The sequence below is a fragment of the Lethenteron reissneri genome, chromosome 40, assembly GCF_015708825.2.
Source record: "Lethenteron reissneri isolate LAM-NWPU_2019-01 chromosome 40, ASM1570882v1, whole genome shotgun sequence".
Taxonomy (NCBI): domain Eukaryota; kingdom Metazoa; phylum Chordata; class Hyperoartia; order Petromyzontiformes; family Petromyzontidae; genus Lethenteron; species Lethenteron reissneri.
The window spans coordinates 2,110,121-2,135,876 of NC_083818.1; the positions used below are offsets into that span (position 1 = coordinate 2,110,121).

General features: G+C 50.1%; 1 pseudogene; it reads left to right on the forward strand.

Annotated features, from left to right (window-relative positions):
• Positions 1–46: 46 nt before the first annotated feature.
• Positions 47–24,142, forward strand: LOC133352417 (transient receptor potential cation channel subfamily V member 5-like; annotated as a pseudogene).
• Positions 24,143–25,756: the final 1,614 nt, after the last annotated feature.

The following is a 25,756-nucleotide window of genomic DNA, read 5'->3' on the forward strand; positions in this document are numbered from 1 at the left end:
GTTCCGGCGGCTTTGACCCGAGACGTTCGACGCCCGATGTTGACAGATGTTCCAGCACCTGGTGAAGCGTCGCAGAGTGGTGCAGTGGTCGCTGGGCACCGTGACGTCCACCCTGTATGACCTCAGCGAAATCGACTCGTGGGAGGACGATCGCTCGGTGCTGGAGATCATCACCACGAGCCACAAGCGCGAGGTCTGATAGCGCGCGCCGCCTTGCGCCACCACCGCCACCACCACCTTGCACCACCACCACTGCCACCTTGCACCACCACCACCTTGCACCACCGTCACCACCTTGCACCACCACTACCGCCACCATCACCACCACCTTGCACCACCGTCACCACCTTGCACCACCACCACCGCCACCACCACCACCTTGCACCACCGCCACCACCACCTTGCACCACCGTCACCACCTTGCACCACCACCACCGCCACCACCACCACCACCTTGCACCACCGCCACCAACTTGCACCACCACCATCTTGCACCACCACCACCACCTTGCACCACCACCACTGCCACCTTGCACCACCACCATCTTGCACCACCACCACCACCTTGCACCACCGTCACCACCTTGCACTACCACTACCGCCACCACCACCACCTTGCTCCACCACACTGCCACCTTGCACCACCACCATCTTGCACCACCACCACCACCTTGCACCACCGTCACCACCTTGCGCTACCACTACCGCCACCACCACCACCTTGCACCACCACCACTGCCACCTTGCACCACCACCATCTTGCACCACCGTCACCACCTTGCATCTCCGCCACCACCTTGCACTACCACTACCGCCACCACCACCACCACCTTGCACCACCGTCACCACCTTGCACCACCACCACCGCCACCACCACCACCTTGCACCACCGTCACCAACTTGCACCACCACCACTTGCACCACCACCACCACACCTTGCACCACCACCACCTTGCACCACCGCCACCACCACCACCACCTTGCACCACCGCCACCACCTTGCACCACCACCACCACCTTGCACCACCACCACCTTGCACCACCACCACCACCACCTTGCACCACCGTCACCACCTTGCACCACCACCACCGCCACCACCACCGTGCTTCTTTCTCAGAGAGGCACCGACCGCCACGTGCTCACGTGATGTGTTTGTGCAATTTGTACTTTTATACTTTATTTACAATTATTATTTTTGTGACTTGCTTGGCTTCCCTATACTTTTCGGTTTTTGTATCGTTTCTTGCTGAAATTCTCTGACCTGCCCCTACCGGACAAAACGAGCTTCACAGCTCATGGGATTCTTCCAGTCTCAATAAAGGTTCTGAGCTGGTGCTGGGCTAAACGTCCAACAATGCCGGCAACTTGCTGACGACGGGGTCAAATTGCTTTGCCACCCCTCAGGCTCGCCAGATCCTGGAGGTGACCCCCGTGAAGGCTGATCAACATCAAGTGGACGCGGTACGGGCGGCGCTACTTCCGCATGTGGACCATGCTCTACATGGTCTACATCATCAGCTTCTCGCTCGCCTGCATCTACCGGCCCTAATGATGCGCACAGACACACGCCACGGACCCACGCGACGACGTCATCCTCGTCCAGAAACCCCTGTCCGTACGTGCCAACTTCACCCATCGCTTGGGGCGGGGGAGGTGGGGGGGTCAGTTAAGCTTAATTTTGCAATCATCCCTATTTTGAGCCCCTGAGTCTGTTCCACTCTTAACACAGTAAACCTGCAGCTGTTGCAATGGGGGAGAGGGTGGGGGGTTCACACAGAGGTCCACGATTTGTTATCTCAGGCATTAATTTGTACCAAACCGGCTGAATCGGCGGATGCCAGACGATACCATCGCCACGGTATCGGCTGTCAGCCGCCTTTGCATTTTTGGCTCCCGTTTGAGTTGTTATGAAAACCCCTCGCTCTCTCTGCTCGAGGGTTTCCGTGGACCCTGACAGGTGGCGAAAAAATAACCCACCGGGGTGAGTTTTTGCAACCGGTTTCTTAGCCGCACGTTATTCGGGAGTTGGTTGATTTTTTTTCTCTTTTTTCTTGTTTTTTGGCTGACAACTCGGCACGGTGGCCCAAACCGGTCCCAGCCGGCAGGTCCTACTGACGCAACGTTCGCGCCTGTTGCACTCCTGACCTGACACACGCGCGCGACATTTGCAAAACATTTTTATTTATTTTTTCGAAAAGACGCCAAAAGGTGTTGTGTGTTGGCCTCTCTTTTTGGTGAATGATGCCAACACAGAGCACAGCAGAACCCCTAACGTCTACATCGCTCAACGACGGGCCTCCGTAGAGCCAAATGTGCAGTGTATAGTGTAGTGTATAGTAGTGGTAGTGTATAGCAGTGTAGTGAGTAGTAGTGTAGTGAGTAGTAGTGTAGTGTATAGTGTAGTGTATAGTAGTGTAGTGTATAGTAGTGTAGTGTATAGTAGTTGTAGTGTATAGTAGTGTATAGTAGTGTAGTGAGTAGTGTAGTGTATAGTGTAGTGTATAGTGTAGTGTATAGAAGTGTAGTGTATAGTAGTGTAGTGTATAGTAGTGTAGTGTATAGTAGGTAGTGTATAGTAGTGTAGTGTATAGTAGTGTATAAGAGTGTAGAGTAGTGTAGTGGTATAGTGTAGTGTGTAGTAGTGTATAGTATTGTAGGTTAGTGCTATAGTAGTGTAGTGTATTGTAGTGTATAGTGTAGTGTATAGTAGTGTAGTGTATAATAACGTAGTGTATAGTAGTGTATAGTGTAGTAGTGTATAGTAGTGTAGTGTATAGTAGTGTATAAGAGTGTGGGTGTAGAGTAGTGTAGTGTGTAGTAGAGTAGTGTATAGTATTTTAGTGTATAGTGTAGTGTATAGTAGTGTAGTGTATTGTAGTGTATAGTAGTGTTAAGAGGGCTTCTACTCTATGACTTTAATAAGTCCTCGGTAAAACTGCTGTGGTTGTAGTTTTTTTGACGAGTCGCAGTTATAAATCAGAATCAGAATCTAACTTATCCCTGGAGAAATCCGATCAGCTATAAAGCTCTTTTTCCCCCAGTGAGATGTTAGAGTAGAGGGGCGCGGGGTCAGAAAGTTGCAAGAACGAGCGATGCAAAAATAACGATCGGAGTGCAAAGTATAGGACACGTGAGCAAGTCACTAAACATAAATACGTCAAATAGAATAAAAGTGTTTAAGTGTATCGTGGGTAATTACACCGATTACCACTCTCAGGCAAGGCAGCAAATCAACAGACAACACACGGTCCCGATAGAGATGTGCACGTCAAACAATTGAACAATCGATGCTGCACGGGCGAGACGTGAAATTCACAAATCGCATTTTGCAAACGCGGTTGTTATCGCCAGCACCAAATCGCGTGTTTCTCGACATTCTTTGGAGGGAGGCGTCGCGACGTTAGAGGGAGGAAGCGTGTCGGAGTGGCTCCGACGTGCCGGGCGTCTGGCTGCCACGGCACGCCACGTCTCCAGGTGGCGGCGGGTGCTGCCCGGCTGAGTCACAGACCCCCCCCCCCCGCGAAGGGCATCGTGCCTTTAACGCAGCCATCACGCCGGCACCTGGGGGTGGGCATAGCCATCCAGGGTGCCAGGTGGTGGCAACTCCCGGCAGGGTCCGTCGGCTGGTGGTGCTCGAGGTGCCGGGTTGTGAAGAGGTCGTGGGCGGCGTGAGGGGCGGGGAGGTTGGACCAAGGCGGATTTCCTACTCCGTTCCGTGCAGCAGAGCCCGTGCCATCTGAGCGACGAGCTGGGAAACTGCCTCTCGGGAGTAGATGGCGTGGTCCGAGCGAGCCGAGTGCGTGATTTGAATCACCAAGTAAAAGACTTAGAAGATAGAAACCATTCATAGTTGAACATTATCGAGAACAAATAGGCGACGATAAACTGCAGTGCAGTGGGACAGAGCGAATCTACCCGGCGTCATTCTCGTGACACGACAGAGATTTTTGTCCCACCGTTGGCGACCTTCAGCATCTATTCGCAATCAGCCACTGCCACTGGCAAGAGCCCCCCACGTCGCCGAACGTCTCCAGCCAACTCGCAGCCTTCACTCGTCACCTCGCACCTCACACCCCCACCCCTCTCCATAGCCCAGCGCCACGTGTCCCTTGGTCCGTTTTCCCAAGTGCAGTCGCACAAACAACAACAACAACCGCCATTCGCCACTAATTGGCGGTGACCTCCCCACGGAGCCTGTTCCAGGCTGTGTGCACCTTAAGGCCACGTGAAGTGTCGAAGGCTCGGAGGTCGCGGGACAGATCCAGGTGCTGTGGGTTGACTCACCAAGGTGACAGGCCGATGCGGCCGCTGCGCAGTTGCACCACACCTACACGCGGAGCAGCAGCAGCAGCAGGCCACTCCTGCCGACCGCTTTGTGTGTAGGGCAAGCTCAGGTCTCAGATGTTGCCTGGACATTGTACACAAGACCAAGTGGAGCAGTGGCTACCATTGGCAAGTGAGCGAATTATATTGGCGAGTGACATTGCCCCGATCGTTTTGATGGACGCACCGTGCCCCCCCCCCCCCCATCCGTGTGCCTGGCCGTGCAGGAGAGCTACCAAACACAGCTGGACTTTGTGCGTCTCGGGGGTGAGATCATAAGCATCCTGGGGGCCATCACCATCCTCCTGCTGGAGGTGAGAGGGGCCCTGCGGCCGCCGCGTCCAGCCCGTCCAGTGTCACTCACGCTCCGTACTCCCGAGTATCTCTGTCGTTGCCCACGTTTCTCAGCGCACCGCGGTGGCGATGCGTTAACTATCTCGCCTGGAGGTCGTGGGTTTTGGGTCTCTCTCTATCGCTCGCAAAGGAAGGGGGGAGCGAGGGGGGGGGATCCCCCCCCCCCCCCCCCACCTATCACCCCACCCTCTCTCTCTCTTTGCCGAGCGGCAAACGCTGCCCTTGGGTTGCGGCGAAACGCAAGAGGAATGTGCAGCAGGTCAGCAGCCACGGTGGCTCGGAGATGTTAGCTACCTCGCCGGGTATACAGGAGGTTGTGGCTTAATTTGGAGCTTTCGTGACTGCAGGAATTACTCTTTGGTTCTTTCGGTAAAGTCACGTATCAAGAGAAAATAATAAATTAAATACTAGCATACGACGTTTCGATTGAAACACAAGCAATCATCATCAGGTATAAATGAAATAGAAACACAAATCTAATATACTATATTGTGGGTTCAATCCAAACCCTGACGCCTGCTTCTCCTCGTGGTAATAAAACCCTGACGCCTGCTTCTCCTCGTGGTCGCGTGGATTTTTCTCCAGGTCCTCCGGTTTTTCCCTCCACATTTAGAATGAACATCACCACGCGTTTAGAGTATTTGGCTGCGATACTTTTCCATGCGGTGAGCCACTTCGTTGAGCCATCATCCGTGGCCAGGTCGCTTCTGAAAAAAGAGCTACAGGGCTCAGTGGGCCTTGCCTGGTGAAATAAAAAAAGTTGAGTTTTTAGTTTAGTTCAGTAAGCATGCTTACTTCTAAACGCGTGCGGAACGCTCCCCTCCGTTCCCTTCCGCCAGTTATCGCGCCGTGGCCGATGACGAGGCTGCGGTGTCTCATTCCGCGGCTTATTCTTGTTTTTTCTGCCACGGTGATCGCTCTCTTCCGTAGACCCACGCGCATGCCGCCAGTCAGACCCTGCTTGCGTGGACGGCCATTGCGCCGAGTGGCAACCCCTGACACGAGAACACTTCAGATAAAGGCGCAGCTGGGCTTGATCCTGGGGGGAGGGGGAGGAGGGAGGCATGCATCTATCCCAGCGTCCACTGCAATTTTTCATAAACTTGCTGCCATCATTGGCCACGTCCTCTCACCCTGCAACCCCCCCCCCCCCCCCCCATAAAAAAGCCTCTCTCCACTTTGGCGGACTCCACAATCGCGGCGACGGAACGGGGGTTTCGCGTGTATATGTCTCTCCGTGTGTGGAATCGACCGGCACGTGATCTGTAAACAACAACAACAACAACAAAACGCTTGAACCGACTGCTTTTGTCGTTGTTGCAAGCAAAAAAAACGACCTCCGTGTCTCTGCCAAAAGTGATGGAGAGACAGCCAACGCATCTGCCCACGAATAGCCCCCCCCCTACCCCCCCCCCCCCTTTTTAGTTCCCTTCATTTCCGCACCGAACTGTTGCCTTACACCAGGGGTCCTCAAACTACGGCCCGCGGGCCACATGCGGCCCGCCGAGGACATTTATCCGGCCCGCCGGGTGTTTTTGCCGCCGCTGCCTGTCTGTTACTTTTTTTATACATGAGATGGATGGTCATTGGTGGAAGAGGGAGAGGGGGCGGAGTTCCCCCCAATCAGACTGCATTGATGGGCAGTGCAGTCTGTGTCTCTGTGTGGGCATCGTTATTGCTGGTATATTGTTTTTGTAGCGCTGTATATATATTGGTATTTTACTAATAGCAATTTTGACTCCCTAGGAAACAATGATGTCAAGAAAGAGAAAAATTGACTCGGAGTGTAGGATATTCAAAGAACAGTGGACTTATGATTACTTTTTCATGCAGTACAAGGAAAGAGCTGTGTGTCTGATATGCCAGAATATAGTGTCTGTGTTCAAAGAATACAATTTACGTCGACACTATGAAACTCAACATAAAGATACATATGATTGTTTGGTCGGAGAAGTGAGAAAAGATAAAATATTAAAACTGAAAAATACATTAACAACTCAGCAAAATACTTGTGAAGCAGAAGCAGCTAAATATTTCATCACTGCGAGCAAGTTTTCAAGTTGCCAAGCTAATAGCGTGCACTGGCAGACCATTCGTGGAGGGAGAATTTGTTAAAGAATGCCTTCTTTCTGTTGCTAAAGAGATGTGTCCAGAGAAGGCCGATTTATTTAGTACAGTGAGTCTTTCAGGACCTACAATTACACGGAGGATTGAAGAAATGGGAGACAATTTGCATCAGCATTTGCAAAACTCCACAAAAAAACTTTCCTATTTTTCCTTGGCACTCGACGAAAGCAATGATGTTCGTGATTCTGCACAACTTCTAATTTTTATTCGTGGGACGAATGACTATTTCGAAGTCACAGAAGAGCTTGCTGCACTGCAAAGCATCAAAGGAACAACTACAGGAGAGGATATTTTTCGATTTAAAGCTTTCGTGACTGCAGGGATTCATCTTCTTGGTTCTTTCGGTAAAGTCACATAGAAAGGAAGTAATAAAATAATAAAAGTAAAACAAAATAATTCTCACGACGTTTCGGCCACAACGCAAGCAGCCGTCCTCAGGTGAAAACCAGGTCTGTCGGGGAGACAGCGTCTGAATGAAACGGCACACGAGCTTGGAGCCCGTGCTGCATATGTAGTACTAATAACATTCCTGCATTTCCCATAAATATGCTAAATTCATCTTGATATGCAAATTATTGTCAAGGCGCTCTTTCCCCCGTTTCCAACCCAGCTTATATATGCTCCAAGCTCGTGTGCTGTTTCATTCAGACGCTGTCTCCCCGACAGACCTGGTTTTCACCGGAGGACGGCTGCTTGCGTTGTGGCCGAAACGTCGTGAGAATTATTTTATTATGTTTTATTTTTATTATTTTATTACTTCCCTTCTACGTGACTTTACCGAAAGAACCAAGAAGAGAGGATATCTATGAAAAGGTTTGCCAAACTGTGAATGATTTGGAGCTGAACTGGGCTAAACTAGCCAGTGTGACAACTGATGGTGCTCCTAGCATGGTGGGGTCTAAGAAAGGAGTAATTGCTCGCATTAACCAAGAGATGGACAAACATAACCATTCTCATCCAATAGCCATACACTGCCTCATCCACCAACAAGCGCTGTGTAGTAAATCACTGAAGTGGGACTCTGTTATGAAATTTGTGGTATCTTGTGTTAACTTCATTAGAGCTCATGCACTAAACCACAGACAATTTCAGGAATTTCTGTCCGAGCTAAATGTTGACTATGAAGATGTTCTGTATCACACAGAAGTCCGTTGGCTGAGTCGAGGGAGAGTTTTGAAACGTTTCTATGACTTACTTCCACAGATTACAGCTTTTCTGCTTTAAAAAAACAAAGAAGTACCAGAGCTCAATGATGCAGAATGGAAATGGCACCTTGCCTTTCTGACAGATGTAACAGAGCTACTCAACAGTTTCAATGTGCAACTTCAAGGAAAGGGGAAGCTCATCTGTGATATGCAATCACATGTCAAAGCATTTGAAGTAAAATTAGGCCTCCTCATCAAACAAGTGAAGGAGGAAAACTTCTGCCATCTCCCTACAACTCAAAATCTGTTAGCGGAAAAACCATTGGTTGCATTCCCAAACAAAACATGTGTGGATTCACTGGAAAAATTGCAAAAGGAGTTCCAATTTGGATTTAAAGAGCTTCATCTCCATGAACAGGACATACAGCTTTTCCGCAACCCATTTTCTATTGACATTGAAAATGTGGATACAATTTACCAAATGGAACTGGCTGAACTGCAGAATTGTGACTCTCTGAAAGACGCATTCAAGTCAAGCAGCCTTCATAATTTCTATGCATCTCTCCCCTCTGAGACATATCCTCATCTCAGGAACCATGCACTCAAAATGGCAACCATCTTTGGCAGCACTTATGTCTGTGAACAGACTTTTTCCAGAATGAAACATTTGAAATCTCCAACCAGATCTAGACTAACGGATGCACACTTGCATAAACTTGTTACGACTAGCAGTGTCAAATATGGAACCGGACATTGACCATCTCATTAGCCAAAAGCAGGCCCATAGTTCCCATTGAAATACTGGCAAGTTTGTTGATTTAACTTTACTTGTTCTTCATTTTAAATATTGTATTTGTTCCCGTTTTGTTTCTTCACTTCAAAATAAGATATATGCAGTGTGCATAGGAATTTGTTCATAGTTTTTTTTAACTATAGTCCGGCCCTCCAACGGTCGAGGGACAGTGAACTGGCCCCCTGTTTAAAAAGTTTGAGGACCCCTGCCTTACACCGATGACATCTCTCGCCGGCTCAGATGGTGCACGAATTGCATAATTCCGAGAATAAACAAATGTGGCTTATTTCGCGATTTCTATCCAGAATTTACACACGAGAGTACACACACAGGGTGTGGCCAATCTACATCGTACATCTACGGTTCACAAAACAACAAAACAAAGATCCCCCTTATAGCCTGAGCAGACTGTTGGGGCAAGTGCTGTTAGCGAGCACCTATGAAGGCCGGAACGGTACACGAGGGGGTGGGTGGCCAGCACCGCGCCCAGCCGCCTTTGTCTCCCCAGTGGCGATGTTTTTACGCACCACACCAGGTACTTATTTAAGGCTGAGTCGACATTGGGGAGGCCCATGACCGGTTAAGATAATCGTCACCGGTGTTGGCCGTGAGCGGGAATCGAACTCGGGTCGCCGGGTTTGTAGTGCAGTGCACTAACCATTGCGAAGTATGGTTCATACACACACACAAGCATCAGTACAGGCCCATGTCATATCGAGTGTATTTTAAAGTTTTACAACTCAGGTTGAAAGCATTTAGAGCTCAGCTCTCTGGTCCATCTGTATGTAACAGGGGAGTCACCGCAACTCTCGTGAAAATGTCAATGAACCTGCAGTGTAAAGTTTCATTGCTTTGAGGAACATTTAGCCAGTTAAATGCTGGACCAGTTGAATGAATGGTTGCCCAAAGTTGGAAAAAAGCTATCGCGGGAAAATGACTACGCATATATAAATACATATATAAATAAAAAAACAGCTTTGACAGCTAGCCCGTCAGCTGACATGCTGCCAATGAGATACATTAGAGGAGCGAACGCATGTTGCCGCGTCATTACGACATCCGTGGGCAGGCGTGTGATTTATTTCCCCCCTGTTTATGGCTGTGCGTGTTTCCTGTGCCCTCACTTAGATCCCGGACATGATCCGCATCGGGTTCTCGCGCTACTTCGGAAACATTGTGACCGGAGGGCCTTTCCACATCATCATGTGAGACCCCCCCCCCCCCGGCACCTTCACGCGTCTCGCACGCACACGAAAAGCGCGCACAAAGATCCCGTGGGGGGAGAGGGGACGATGTCCCCCCGGTGCATCTCAACCCCCCTCACCCCCCCCCCGCCCTTTGCACTTTTCTGCCCCTGGAGCGGCCCACGTTGCTGTCACCACACGGCAGATTTGTTGTTGCTTTGGGCGTGAGTCGCCGGGCGCGAGAGCGGCGCTGGACACGTTTTCGCAGAGGTCTTCTTCGGACGTCGTCGGGAGATAAAAACAAAACAAAAAAAACTGCATTCGTTTTCATTCTCGGAGGCGGCCCAGAAGTGCAGCCTTCAGTCTCCCGTAATGAATTCCAAGCGGAGGAGGCAGTGCGAGTGCAAAGCCGCTTCTTGGGATGGCGTCGTGCTCACAGACTGGGTCACACGTCTGCAGCGCGACCTCTCCTTCCACGCTCACGCCACAAGCGCCGCGCTGTGCGCAGGCACCTTCCGCCCCCCCCCACCGCCCACCACGTAGAGAAGCCGGTTTTGAAGAGAGGGGGCTCCAAGTGGTGAGCCAGAATATCTGAGGGACTGTGCGGAGTACGTGAAGATGGCACCTAGGGACAGGAATGAGTGGAGAAGTTTGACAGCAGTGGCAGACACCCCCACGGCGGTGGGCAAATACGCGATGAACTGATGCACCATCACGTCACCATCAATCTAGAGCTAATACGTACTCTACGTATGTTAAACTTCTTTCACGCCGTACGTAGCCAACCGCGCTGAATCGGAGTTGCGGGCGGCGGGGGTGGGGGGAGTACAAAAAATGAAACTCGCAAAAAGCGCTTCTAAGGACAATCGTGCCCCGTAACGTAACCAACCGTGCTAATCGGAGGTGCACCCACAAAGCTGTGCGACGCGGTGTTGTACCGCCGCCACCGCTGCTCCGTGACGACGGTGGTGCCGCGTGGACCCCCCCCCCCCCCCCAGGGTGTGCTACGCGTGCCTCGTGGGACTGCTCTTCGTCATGAGGCTCGCGGGCGCCCAGGGGGAGTCCGTGCCCATGTCGCTGGCGCTGGTGCTCGGCTGGTGCTACACGCTGTTCTTCGCTCGCGGGATCGAGATGCTGGGCTCGTTCACCGTCATGATACAGAAGGTGCGACGTGAATCCCCAATATTCCGGTCGCGCGCTTTGTGCATTTCATCAGAGCTATGAAGCTTGTTCTCACAGATGTCCAATAGCAGAGGCGGGGAAACTATTCAACACTGAAGGCTGAATAGGACTTTCAAATATATTTGGCGGGCGATATATTAGCAAAGATAAACATTCCTCGTGTGGCCTATCACAGACTGTTGGGGCAAGTGCTGTTAGCGAACACCTATGACGGCATACTCTTAGTTCTTTCGGTAAAGTCACGTAGGTAAAAAATGAAATTGAAATTAATAAAAATAAAACAATAAAAAACAAAAAATCACGACGTTTCGGAGGCAACACAAGTCTCCGTCATCAGGTGGGATCATCACAGCCAGATTTGCTGCATCAAGTGAAGCAAGGATTCAAGATGTAAGCCCTTAAATGCAAGTTGAGGGGGGAGGAGAGGGGGGGGGGGAGCTTATCAGAATGTGGTAGCCAATGAATGGAACGTATCGGGAGGGAGGGGGGCGGAGCTAAAGAAGGCACGAAGTGCTACGTAGAACGTATCGGGAGGGGGGAGGGGGCGGGGCCAAAAGAATGCACGGAAGTGGTACACAAGAGCCGGTGACGTGGACGTGGTTGTGTGCAAGTAACTATTGTTGCACATGCTAACGTATTGGAAGGGGAGGGGGAGGAGGGGCTAAAAGAGGGTATGGGGTGCAAGTGTACGTGGACATGTGTATGTACAAGCACCTGTTGATACACATGATAGAAAAGAACGATAATGCCCATGTTTATACCAGTGTTGGCTGACAATAAAGAGAGTACTGTTAAACACTGGGGATGTTAACACTCGGTAAAGTAAAGTCAAATAGTGCCTGTCAGGTAAGATGGTCCAAAAATGTGTAATTAAGTCTTTTTTGCATGGTTGATAACATCTTTCCAATGATTACTAAGTTTGTACCCGTCATCACGGTTGAAATTATGTCTGTGTTTGTATATCTGAATGGCTTCGTGTACAAACCTTTGATGGTAGCCAGAGGGTTTGCAGAGTACTTTAGTCTCGGAGAAAAAATCTCATGAGAGCCCACCGCGTTGTAGCAATGATCGGCAACGGCGGAAGACTCCATTTTGCCATGTTTCAAATCTGTCTTGTGCTCGCGGACACGATCAGAGACATGACGTTTCGTTTCCCCAATGTAACAGTCACCACAGCTGCAACTCAGTTTATAGACTCCAGGGTATTGCAAGTCAGGGATGACATCCTTCACAAATAGAATTAGATCACGGATTTTATGTACTGTACTGAATCGGACTTGGATCTTATGTTTGTTTAGAATTTTGGAGATCTTTTTGGTCACGCCTGCTATGTATGGTAACGTGACAGTTTTGATCGGAGTTTCAAGTGGCTGTTTCTGTATGGTGGGAAAAACAGCTTGGCGGATGGTGCGTTCAGAGTATCCGTTCATTCTGAGGGCCCGATGTACATGCCTCAATTCACTGGCCAGGTGGTGTTGGTCAGAAATGCCATGAGCTCTATGGTATAGCGTTTTGATGAGAGAATTCTTTTGAGATGGGTGGTGGTGGGAATCCGGTTTCAAGTAGGAATCTGTGTGGGTGGCTTTTCTTTATACAGAATTTCCCTAGGATCCGTCAGGTCTCCTCTCAAACAGAATATCTAAGAAAAAAAAGACTGAATTACACATTTTTGGACCATCTTACCTGACAGGCACTATTTGACTTTACTTTACCGAGTGTTAACATCCCCAGTGTTTAACAGTACTCTCTTTATTGTCAGCCAGCACTAGTATAAACATGGGCATTTTCGTTCTTTTCTATCATGTGTTTCAACAGGTGCTTGTACATACACATGTCCACGTACACTTGCGCCCCATACCCTCTTTTAGCCCCCCCTACCCCTCCCCTTCCAATACGTTAGCATGTGCAACAAAAGTTACTTGCACACAACCACGTCCACGTCGCCGACTCTCGTGTACCACTTTGTGCATTCTTTTGGCCCCGCCCCCTCCCCCCTCCCGATACATTCTACGTAGCACTTCGTGCCTTCTTTTAGCTCCGCCCCCCTCCCTCCCGATACGTTCCATTCATTGGCTACCACATTCTGATAAGCCCCCCCCTCTCCTCCCCCCTCAACTTGCATTTAAGGGCTTACATCTTGAATCCTTGCTTCACTTGATGCAGTAAATCTGGCTGTGATGGTCCCACCTGGTGACGGAGACTTGTGTTGCCTCCGAAACGTCGTGATTTTTTGTTTTTTATTGTTTTATTTTTATTAATTTAAATTTCATTTTTTACCTACGTGACTTTACCGAAAGAACTAAGAGTATGAATCCTTGCAGTCACGAAAGCTTCAAATCTAGAACCTATGAAGGCCTGCATGGCGCACGAGGGGGTGGCTGGCCAGCACCACACCCGGCCAGCCTTGTCTCCCTAGTGGCCATGTTTACACTCAAATGAGGCTGAGTTGACCTGGGAGAGGCCCAGGACTGGCTCAGATAATCGTCACTGGCATTGGCCGTGAGCGGGAATCGAACTCGGGTCGCTCCACTACCGCTCACCACAGACACACAGACCTCAGTCACTCCAAGAGAGAGAGGCCTTTTGCAGCAACAGAAGTGGCCAAGCTTGTGGAATGTATGAAATTAATTCACAGGGTTAATTATGAACGTGAGCTTAAGGTTTCTGACCCCTGATTTTCAAGCCACAAAGCAAAGCCAACTTGTTAATTGGGTTCATTTTTACGTGTTTGTTTCATGTAAATAATAACAGTGTATGTATGTTGAACGTATTTCGCACCGTACGTAGCCAACCGTGCTATTCGAAGGACAGGACAGCCCTCGGTGAGACTTTCTTAGGGGTGGCTGCGTTCAAAAGTCACGTTTGGCCAATCCCATTTATGGGCGGTCGATGAGAATTATAATCGATAGCAGTTCCGGTAACGGCACCACAAATGTATTCCACGTAACTTCTCAAGCCGTACGTTGCCAGCGAGCCCTGTGTCACCGTCCCCCATAGCCAGGCGCCGGCAGCCTGCCGCTCCGGAGCCACGGGCGGCTCATTAAGGGGCTGCAGTGCGGCTCCTTGAAATTCGAAAACAAAAATTGGCTGCTCGTCTTCTTTTGATTGTCGACCCCTGACCATGGAAGTCCAGTTTACCATGGGAGTCCAGTTCACCATGGGAGTCCAGTTCACCATGGGAGTCCAGTTTACCACGGGAGTCCAGTTTACAATGGGAGTCCAGTTTACCATGGAAGTCCAGTTTACCATGGGAGTCCAGTTTACCATGGAAGCCCAGTTTACAATGGGAGTCCAGTTTACCATGGGAGTCCAGTTTACCATGGGAGTCCAGTTTACAATGGGAGTCCAATTTATCATGAAGTCCAGTTTACAATGGAAATTCAGTTCACCATGGAAGTCGAGTTTACCATGGGAGTCCAGTTTACCATGGGCAGGGGTCGGCAACCTGCGGCTCACTAAGGACTGTTTCATGACGTTGTTCATTTATCACCACCACCGTCTCGTGTTCGCCGCGTGCATTGGGGCTCTTCAAATATTGCGGGTTTTTTTACCGAATTAGAACAAAAAATAGCTCTTCATGTTACGTTTCGGTTGCCGAGCCCTGCCCATAAGCCGTGGCACTTTGGCGGTGGGGATTAGTGACCGGTCACTTGACCACCTTGGCCTGCAAAAGCCAAATTGGTGGCGATGAGAAAAATCTGGGTGACATAATCACAGGCGGTCTCCGGTCCACGACGGTCCACGTCTAAAGCGTTTGTATAATTTTTTTCGATTTAAAGCTTTCGTGACTGCAGGGATTCATCTTCTTGGTTCTTTCGGTAAAGTCACGTGACTTTACCGAAAGAACCAAGAAGACGTTTGTATAATGCCACCGCGGATCGATTTACGACTCAGAGACTTGACTCACGACGCATCCTCCGACAACGACTCCGAACGCATTCGAACGGAGTCGGTTCTGGTTTCCGATGTGATCTGGTGTTGAGCTTTTGTGTTTTTTCCCGTGGATTTTCACCTCCTAAACCCTCTTGAATACGTTTCGCCAGTTGTCTACGGGAAAATAGGGTCTCATGTACGACAGATCCGACTTCGGATTTACGATCTTACTCATGCCGGAAAGTTTGACTTCATTTTCTACAATCAGTGAAGGATTCCGCTTGTGTGTGTGTGTGCGTCGCTCCCCCTCTCGTACAGATGCTGTTCGGGGACGTGTTCCGGGTGTGCTGGCTCATGTTCATGGTCCTCATGGGCTTCACCTGCGGTAAAGACGTCGTCATTAAGTTACTTGGGAGACCTCACGGGGAACACAGCCGCAGAAATAAAAACCTAGCCCCAGCCCGGCCAAGTTAATGGAGAGAAAATAAGAATAGGTTTTACTCTTTCTGGCAATACAACACGTGTTAGGATGTTCAAACACCATCAAGTCTGCATGCACCATACAGACTTGTGGTGAACATGCAAACAAACATGATCTAAAAATAATGTATGCATTTTTCTATTCTTGGGTCTTTCGGTAAAGCCACGTAGATAGACCAAATAATAATAAAAATATGAAAAATAAAAATAAAAATTATCACGATGTTTCGATCGCAACACAAGCAATCGTCATAAGGTGAGAAATATCGCGGGAGAGCTGCTGAGAATATATGGTGGGAGCGCTGCTAAGGCAGGGAGTTATAAAGGTTTAGGATGGGTGTAGCCCAAGGGTCAGTGGGAGGGGCTAGAGATTAAATTTGCATGTAAATGTGAGATCGGAGAAATCTTGACAAACAAAGCGGTGGGGGTGGCCATTGTATTGTGAGGGATTAGCATGTCAATGTAAGAAGATTTGCTTGTAAATGTTAGCTCGGACAGAGCTCGGCAAGAGCATCGCCACATGGAGGTGGACAAGGATGGCAGGCCACCATTTACTAATACAGCTAAAGATGGCTGTGTTAGTGAATGTAACTCAGAGAGTCGAAAATAACTGCTAACATAAGTAGGTAGGAAGGGAACATCACAGCCAGTTATGACCTAAACTGGTTAATAACGTCCTTCCACTGATTGCTCAGTTTGTACCCATCTTCTCGGTTGAAATTGTGTCTGTGTTTATATATCTGGATGGCTTCATGAACGAATATGTGCTGATAGCCAGTGGGCTTGCAGAGTACCCTCGTCTTGGCAAAATCAAATTCGTGTATGCCCACAGCATTAAAATAATGATCAGCCACGGCTGAGGTATTAGTCCTCCCATGTTTCAAATCTGCCTTATGTTCACGAACCCGGTCCGAGACATGTCACTTAGTTTCCCCAATGTAACTGCTGCCGCAGACACAGCTTAGTTTGTAGACACCGGGGTATTGCATGTCAGGGATCACATCCTTCACACATGGGATAAAATCACGAATTTTATGTACTGTGTTGAATCGTACCTGGATCTTGTGTTTTCTCATGATTTTGGAAATATATTTGGTGACCCCTACTATGTATGGCAAGGTGATGGTTTTGATTAGGCCCTCAGATGGTTCTTTCCCAATGGTTGGGGTGATAGATTTACATATTGTGTAGTCTGAATACCCATTCTTCTTGAGGGCTTGGTGTACGTGTTCCAGTTCACTGACTAGGTAATGATGGTCGGAAATGGATCAAGCTCTATGGTGTAGAGTTTTGATGAGGGAATTATTCTGGGATGGATGGTGGTGGGAGTCAGGTTTTAGGTAGGCATCCGTATGGGTGGCTTTCCTGTAGAGCCATCAGGTCTCTTTTCTTATTAAAACATCCAAGAATGGTAACTTGCCATCCTTTTCCACCTCCATGGTGAATGTGATGGCTGGGTGTATGGAATTGATGTGGTTGAAGAAATGGCCCAGAGCTGGTAGGCCATGTGGCCAGATGACGAATGTGTCATCTACATATCTCTTCCACAAGGACGGACGTAGGGTGGATGCCTGGATGGCATCTGTCTCAAAATTTTCCATGAAAACATTGGCTACAACTGGAGATAAGGGAGAACCCATTGGGGTACCTTCAACTTGTTTGTAGAATGTTCCATTATAGGTGAAGTAAGTGTTGGTGAGGCAGTGTATAACCAGGGCCGGTACATCAGCATTCAGTCCTTGTTGGACCAAATATTCAATGATTGCAATGGTGTCAGGCATTGGAACTCTGGTAAACAAAGATACCACATCGAAACTGACAAGCAAATCACCTGGAGATAGTGAGATGTCCTTAATTGAAGATATCAAGTGAGCTGAGTTAGGTACAACTGAGGTAGTCTTATCAGTGAATGGTTGCAAGGTCTCAGACATAAATCGGGTCAGTTTGTAGGTGGGTGAGATAATGGTGGAGATGATCGGACGGAGTGGTGTACCTTCTTTATGGATTTTTGGTAAGCCATAAAATCTGGGTGGTCTAGCAGCAGAGGGTTTTAAGGAAAGCTGCTTGTTTGGTTCGATTAAAGATGTCGAATCAGTGATGATGATGATGATGATGTTGGTTTTCGTAACCAGGCAGTTGGTAGGATCTGTATTGATTTTGGTATAGCTGCCATCATTAAATAAGTCCTGAATTTTGTTATTGTATGTGGTTTTGTCCAAGATGACAGTGGCATTGCCCTTGTCGGCTGAGAGGATGATGATGTCATCTCTCTTTTTTAGTTGAGAAAGCTCAAGGGGCTCATCCTTGATGATGTTGCTAACAGGTGTGTTCGCGGTTTTGAGGATTGCAGCCATTTCCGATCTTGCCATGTCTGCAGGAATATGTCCCAAAACCCTTAACGTATGCATTGCCTTTGAAACTGATTGCCCTACACCAGAAACAGTCTTCTTTAGGGCCTAAGTGTCGCCAGCGGTGTTTCGGCCAGAGAACAACGGTAAAAGACAAACAGTACAGAGACAATGCAAGTATCGGCATGCTTATAGCTCGGGTCAATCAAAGTTATATCTGTGGGACCTTTTCTGGGTTTTTTTTCCTCCACCTCGAGTTCTCCTTCGTCCCACCAATCCACTTGTTGTGTGAATGGCCTCTCTACTTTTTGATCATTTTGCGCGTGAGCGCAAAGATCACTGAGTGGAATGTATTGGCCTCCGTAGGGCTTTTATGTAACCCCCACAAACCCAACGAAGTCTCATTTTCTGAGTTTGTGTAGATACACCCAGGAGCCTTCTCAGCAAGTTAATTTATGTTCCCAGTATATTTCTTCCAATCGAACTCAGCCACAAATGAGTACCTGGTGCGGTGCGTAAACATTGGCACTCGGGAAACAAAGGCGGTCGGGTGTTTTGCTGGCCACTCACCCCCTCGTGTGTCAAAGTGCCGGCCTTCATAGGTGCTCGCTAACAGCACTTGCCCCAACAGTCTGTTAAGGCTATACGGGGGATATTTGTCTTGTCTTTGTCTTGAATTTAAATACGTAGAGTAGAACTGCCATCACCCATAACTCATGGATGCAGATTTTGGTTGGCCTTGAGATTCCCTTCGCTTTGCAGATTTAGTTTTTGTGTCGGTAGCCTTGGGTTTTTGTTCCCGTTGGCAGTGTCAATACGAACCGGCACCACAATGCATACTTCTTTGTGACGAGTCAGACCATGCCGTGTATATGTGTGTGCAATTTTCATGTATTTGCGAAAATCAAAACATAGGGCCTCCATTCACGTGTCTCACAAACCACATGTTGCACACTCGAAATGAAGGACGTGGGCAGGTGCTCCAAATCGAGGGCAAGCACATTTATTTATTGTAGGTTAATATTAATCTTGGGAAGAACAGTACCGTCACTCTGTAAAATGCAACAACATGTGTGTTACAACTAGTCTTGCTCCCGAGCCGCCATTAACCATGTGGCTGGTTTACACGAGCGGTTATTCATTAACCCTTTCTCTTAAACCCAATTCTACTACTGATAAACCATCCTTGTCTTTGACAATCACATTTGCACATCACTATTCGACTATTACTTTAATCCTAAGCTGTATGTCTATCTATACCATCCACTTATATCGGTATATTACACCCATTATATGTACTGTATGTGTACAGTATACGTACTGTATCTCACCATTGTACAGCTTACTACTTTACATGTGTTCTATTCTCAATAGCATTGCAAGTAGTCATACTCTGGGTACATGGGCATGGTTATAGACTAAACAGTATTAGAGTTAGAGAATTACAATGACAGTAACTAATTACAGTGTGTCATCCCTTTACAATGCACAGTGCTAAAACGCCTCTAATTGCATATATCACAAACGAACAATTCAAAGCCAAGCTTAAAGTCTAGAACAAGTCTAGAACAAGTCTAGAACATTTATATAACGATCAAAAACAACCTTTGGGTCCTTTACCTGTAAAATGCAACAACACGTGTGTTACAACCAGCCTTGCTCCCGAGCCGCCATTAACCATGTGACTCAGGGGCGGTTTCTTCATTAGGGCGATTGGGCGACGCACCACCAATGTCATTCAACCACAGAGTCACGCTAGCCGTCACTGCAGCCTCTGGATATAGTCCAATCAGCGTCATGTCACGTTCTGTGGAGTACCGCCTCTTTTTGGGCGATTTCACTCCGGCTGAGAAGCGCCCCGAGTGGCCCCATAGACTTACATTCAAAGATGTTTTTTTCGACCGGGGGGCGCTCCAATGCATTCTCTATGGCTTCCGGGAGGGCTTGCACTAACGTGCTTACGTCATCATACGTGCTTACGTCATCATACGTAAGCACGTTTCATCCAACAATATAATTTGTGGCCACCTAGTGGAATCTTTAATAAAATAAACTTGAGTGGTTTGTTTTAATAGTGAGTATAGAAACAAACAAGATGTATTGTAAGAGTCACTTTATTTTTCATTAATATTAAAGAAGTGAAGTTGCCTTTACATGCTTAAGCTGTTAATTTATCCATTGCATGGGTGGACCTTATCCTTATCAATCATCCAGACATTTGCCCCCCCTGAGAGATTTTGCAGGAGCCGCCACTGATGTGACTGGTATTTCCGCGTGGTCATTCAATAACCCTGCCAGCCACCTACAGGCCCGACTCAGTCATCACATGCTGCTGTACACACATGCATTGATGCACTGCACAGCACATCAGAACCACACTTTACTCCCTTGCTGCACAAGGACATAATTAAAAGAGTGATCCATTCCTAATGTGCCACACACACAAAAGTGTATCGTCGTGCTATGCCGCCCTCTCCCTGCCTGACACCCCCCCACCCCGCCTTGTCCCCACAGCATTCCACCTGACCTTTCAGACGATGAATCCTGAAAATTGGCCACAGTGGCAGAGCTTTGTCAGCGTGTGGTTCACCATGTTCCAGCTCTTTCTTGGCCTGCTCGACATTCCAATCAACTACGACCTCAACACGCCCGAGATCATCAAAATCCTTTACGTCTTCTACATGATTTTTGCCTTTCTGCTCATGATCAACCTGCTCATCGCCTCTATGGGAGACACCCACTGGCGAGTGGCACAGGAGCACGACGAGCTGTGGCGCACGCAGGTCAAACACGCGCGCGCCCACGCGTGCACACACACACACACGCAGCGCACGCGTACACACGCTCGTGTAAAGTACAAAAGTCCTTCCCCTCCCATTATAGCTGCATTCTGATGGGAAAGTGCTGTTGGCGAGCACAAATAAAAGGTGTTGGTGGAGCGTGAAAGGGCGGCGCGCGGCCCCGCCTGCCCAGTACGGAGATTTTTACACTTCCCACCAGTTACGCATTCGAGGCTCAGTTGATCTCGAAGAGGGCCAGAAATTGTTCAGGTAATCGCCACTGATGTTCGCCATGGCCAGGGACCGTTGGGTTCGTAGCACAGTGTGTGAACCACTTGTACCGCCACTCCACCACAAGCTGCGTTTAACACGCACACACACGTGTGCATATGCATCAACAGTCTGCACGATATAACAAACACAATTTACAACGCGTGTACATTTCGAAAATCGTGCGCATTATTCAATCGAGAACTCAAGAGGCATAGAGCAAGCCTGAACAGTTACTCATGAATAGGTTAGTCTGAACAGTTGAGCCTGTATAAGTTAAAGTCTTGGACTGCTGCTTGAATATGGGGCGCCACGGTGACGAGATGTTAACTACCTCGCCTGGTATACATGAGGTCATGGTCTTAGATCTCGACCCTAACGCCAGCTTTATATTTGGAGCTTGCATGTTCTCCCGGTGGTCACGTGGATATTTCTCTAGGTCCTCCAGTTTTTGCCTCCACATTTAGAAACACGCGTTTAAAATATATAGCTGCTATAAATGTCCACACGATGACCTACTTCGTTGAGCTGTCATTTGTGATGACCAGGTCACTTCGGAAAAAGAGCTACGCAGCTCATTGGGGCCTTACCTGGTAAAATATAAAAATGTAAAAGTTTGTTAAGTTTAGGATGACGGTGCTTGGATGCTACACATGTGCAGTAGTGGGAGAGAGTTACAGACGGCTACCGGTGCAGTTACGGAGAGACTCCGCTCAGCCTGGTTCTGGGTGCGATGAGCAGATTGTTACACGTGCTCCTGAGGGCGCGGAGTGAGAATAGTGGAGAGGTATGGGGGGGGGAGACCTTGAAATAGAGCTCATATGGGGGAATTTGCTTTGGGTATAAGTGATGCAGAGGGGACTTGCATCAGCTATGCTTTCTTTCCCATCCGGAGGATTGGCTCATGTAAGGTTTTTTTTTCGGTACGACAATGACAACAGGTGGCGGCCAGCACGATCCTGCTGGAGAGGCGGATGCCTCGCGCTCTGTGGCCCAGAATCGGCTGGTTCGGAGGAGGCTACGACCTGGATAAGCGCTGGTTCCTCCGGTGCGATACCCTCACCACTCACCGGGTCCACCCCACTGCCACACACCGACGGCACCCGCGCACGCGCAATTTTCACCTGAACAATTAAATGTTTTGTCGTTTGCTGCTCCATCCCATCTTGCCGATCAGTGCCTAGCAGCTTCAACAGACCCAAATCGACTCCGATCCACGGCTCGCGGCGACCTCCCGCTGCGACCGCCGCGTGTAAACCTCGCGCGCGATACGGCCGGCGCAGTTTCGGGGGTCTCCGGCCCAAAGGCCTGGAACACTGCTACCGAGCTCACGTTCGAGATCCATCGCCGAGTCTGAGCCAATTCTGCAACGGACTCAAAACGGCGCTGTTGCTTCAAAGAGCCTACTTCAGTGTACGATCGGTGCGCATTCGCGATTTACTGGACTAGTCATGACCAATGTTCCGACATACTTCCGTGTCACGCCAAGTGCCGCGGCTGCTTCGTTCCGCGGAGTCTTTTTTGCGCACGAGTGCCATGGAGAGGAGCGTACGCGAAGAGCCAAAACAAAGCTGCCGTGGGCCTTCACCGGCCCGCGGCAGACGCACAAATCTGGCTCCGTGGCGGAGCTGACCGGTGTGCCGTCCGTTCACAGGATAGAAGAATGCAGCGACAACGCCATGCACAACATCAAGAGCTACACGAGCCGCAATCAAAAATCGAAGCCAAAGGGCGGCAAAGGCGCCGCGGAGGCGGAGGGGCCCGAGGAGGAGTATGGGAGCGACAACTACACGTACAGCCCCGCCAAGCAGGAGCCGCAGCAGCTGCAGCTGCTAATGGTGCCGCCCTCCATCTTCGCCGGCCGCTCGTCAGGCCGCGGCTGGCAGATCCTGCGAGAAACCGTGTTCCGCAACCGGCGCTCAAACTCGCAAACGTCGCAGGACCAGGCCCCCGAGGTCGTCTACCAGATCTGAATGCGGCCGCGCCTAACCCAGCGGCACGCGCCACAGTTTTGACGCAGGAGGGGGCTTTGTTCTTGTTTCTTCTCTCGACTTGGCAGATCTGTGGGTTCCAGTTTTGTGCCAAGGGGAATGAAGTGTGAGGTAATCGCACCGATTTTTTTACAAAAAAAAGCAATCCCACACTTGTAGTGCAAGGCGACGATTTCGACCGGACGGCTTTGGACCAATTCGATGGCCACTTCTAATTTAAATACCGTAGCTACTATTGTTAAATAAAATAGAACCCTTCCTGAGACCAGCTACAATTTTTCAAGTATTTCAGGCACGAGCCCACTCCCCCCCCCCCCCCCTGCTGATCACAAAACAAAGCAAGCGGCTTCCAGAATCAGCATCAGAATCTGTATTTATACTGAAAAAATCCGATGAGCTCTAAAGCTCTTTGTCCATAGACGTTCAGTAGAGGCGGGTAACTTTTGTGCCACGCGGCGCAGTGAACGCGCTGGGGGCCACGAGGCAGCGGAACCTCGCCAGGCGACGTCGCTCGGCGTTGCTGGCATTCAAGCAAAACGCCGGTCACGCTTAGCCCGTAGGATCGCTCGCTTGCTCGTACGCAGGCAATGAATTTGGCGCCTGCTGCATCCAACCAGCATCTCTTTTGCAATCGCCACTGAGTGGGCTCAAAAACTATTCCGGCCAGCGATCACTGAGCGAGGCGGTTGGAGCAGTTTTTGGTGCATCTCGCCATCTGAACCCGACAACAAACAAGATAAAGCTCCCAAAGTTCGATTGCCAGCCGTGGCTAATGTCAGTTGGTGGGTGGAATATCTGAACCCGGTCCTGAGCGCCAACACCCCCCCCCCCCAACACCGACAGGAATGGTGAAGCATGGTCAAATAATCCCTTGTGACTGATGCATTTAGGGGGGGGGGAGGCCTTGAGCCAGCGGTGGATAGAACATGACTGTACAATGTAATGTCACTGTATTATAAGGTGAAATGCCGACTTTTGTAACCAGGAACAAGAGGCTGTCTCTGCGATGGAGGCAGCTCGACGGCTTAAGGGGCGATGTAAACTCTCTGATGGGTTTGACAAGCCCCTCTGATGTTCCAGTGTTGTCGCTGCCAAGTGCAGGAGCATTGAGGTTTGGCCTGGCAGATGAAAGGCCTCCAAATAAATTCCTGCAATTCAAGAAAAATCCTGAATCAATGTGAAATTAACTCATCTGTACTGCGGGGCCCTGTCTGTACTGCGGGGCCGTCTGTAGTGCGGGCCCTGCCTGTACTGTGGGCCCTGTCTGTACTGTGGGGCCCTGCCTGTACTGTGGGCCCTGTCTGTACTGTGGGCCCTGTCTGTACTGTGGGCCCTGTCTGTACTGTGGGCCCTGTCTGTACTGCGGGGCCCTGTCTGTACTGCGGGGCCCTGTCTGTACTGTGGGCCCTGTCTGTACTGCGGGGCCCTGTCTGTACTGCGGGGCCCTGTCTGTACTGTGGGGCCCTGTCTGTACTGTGGGCCCTGTCTGTACTGTGGGCCCTGTCTGTACTGTGGGCCCTGTCTGTACTGCGGGGCCCTGTCTGTACTGTGGGCCCTGTCTGTACTGTGGGCCCTGTCTGTACTGCGGGCCCTGTCTGTACTGTGGGCCCTGTCTGTACTGTGGGGCCCTGCCTGTACTGTGGGGCCCTGTCTCTACTGTGGGCCCTGTCTGTACTGTGGGCCCTGTCTGTACTGTGGGGCCCTGTCTGTACTGTGGGCCCTGTCTGTACTGTGGGGCCTGCCTGTACTGCGGGCCCTGTCTGTACTGCGGGGCCCTGTCTGTACTGTGGGGCCCTGTCTGTACTGTGGGGCCCTGTCTGTACTGTGCTGTACTGTGGGGCCCTGCCTGTACTGTGGGCCCTGTCTGTACTGCGGGGCCCTGTCTGTACTGTGGGCCCTGTCTGTACTGTGGGGCCCTGTCTCTACTGTGGGCCCTGTCTGTACTGCGGGGCCGTCTGTAGTGCGGGGCCCTGTCTGTACTGTGGGGCCCTGTCTGTACTGTGGGCCCTGTCTGTACTGTGGGTCCTGTCTATACTGTGGGCCCTGTCTGTACTGTGGGCCCTGTCTGTACTGTGGGCCCTGTCTGTACTGCGGGCCCTGTCTGTACTGTGGGCCCTGTCTGTCCTGCGGGCCCTGTCTGTACTGTGGGTCCTGTCTGTACTGTGGGCCCTGTCTGTACTGCGGGCCCTGTCTGTACTGTGGGCCCTGTCTGTACTGTGGGGCCTGTCTGTACTGTGGGTCCTGTCTGTACTGTGGGCCCTGTCTGTACTGCGGGCCCTGTCTGTACTGTGGGCCCTGTCTGTACTGTGGGCCCTGTCTGTACTGTGGGCCCTGTCTGTACTGTGGGGCCCTGTCTGTACTGCGGGGCCGTCTGTAGTGCGGGGCCCTGTCTGTACTGTGGGCCCTGTCTGTAGTGCGGGCCCTGTCTGTACTGCGGGCCCTGTCTGTAGTGCGGGGCCTGTCTGTACTGTGGGCCCTGTCTGTACTGCGGGGCCTGTCTGTACTGTGGGCCCTGTCTGTACTGCGGGGCCTGTCTGTAATGTGGGGCCCTGTCTGTACTGCGGGGCCTGTCTGTACTGCGGGCCCTGTCTGTACTGTGGGCCCTGTCTGTACTGTGGGGCCCTGTCTGTACTGCGGGGCCCTGTCTGTACTGCGGGGTCCTGTCTCCACTGTGGGGCCCTGTCTGTACTGCGGGGCCCTGTCTGTACTGTGATGACAAACAACCTATTGCAATTAAAGGTAATCCCTTTAATCAATGCTGTGATCCACATTACACGCATCTATGGCCTGCGAGCACGAGAGACTGAGATTTCCAGGATGTGTTGTATACTCTATCCACGTGTTATCAATGGTGCTGTACCGACAAGTGTGTTTGTCGAATTGCGCGTACACACGCTGTGTGCCT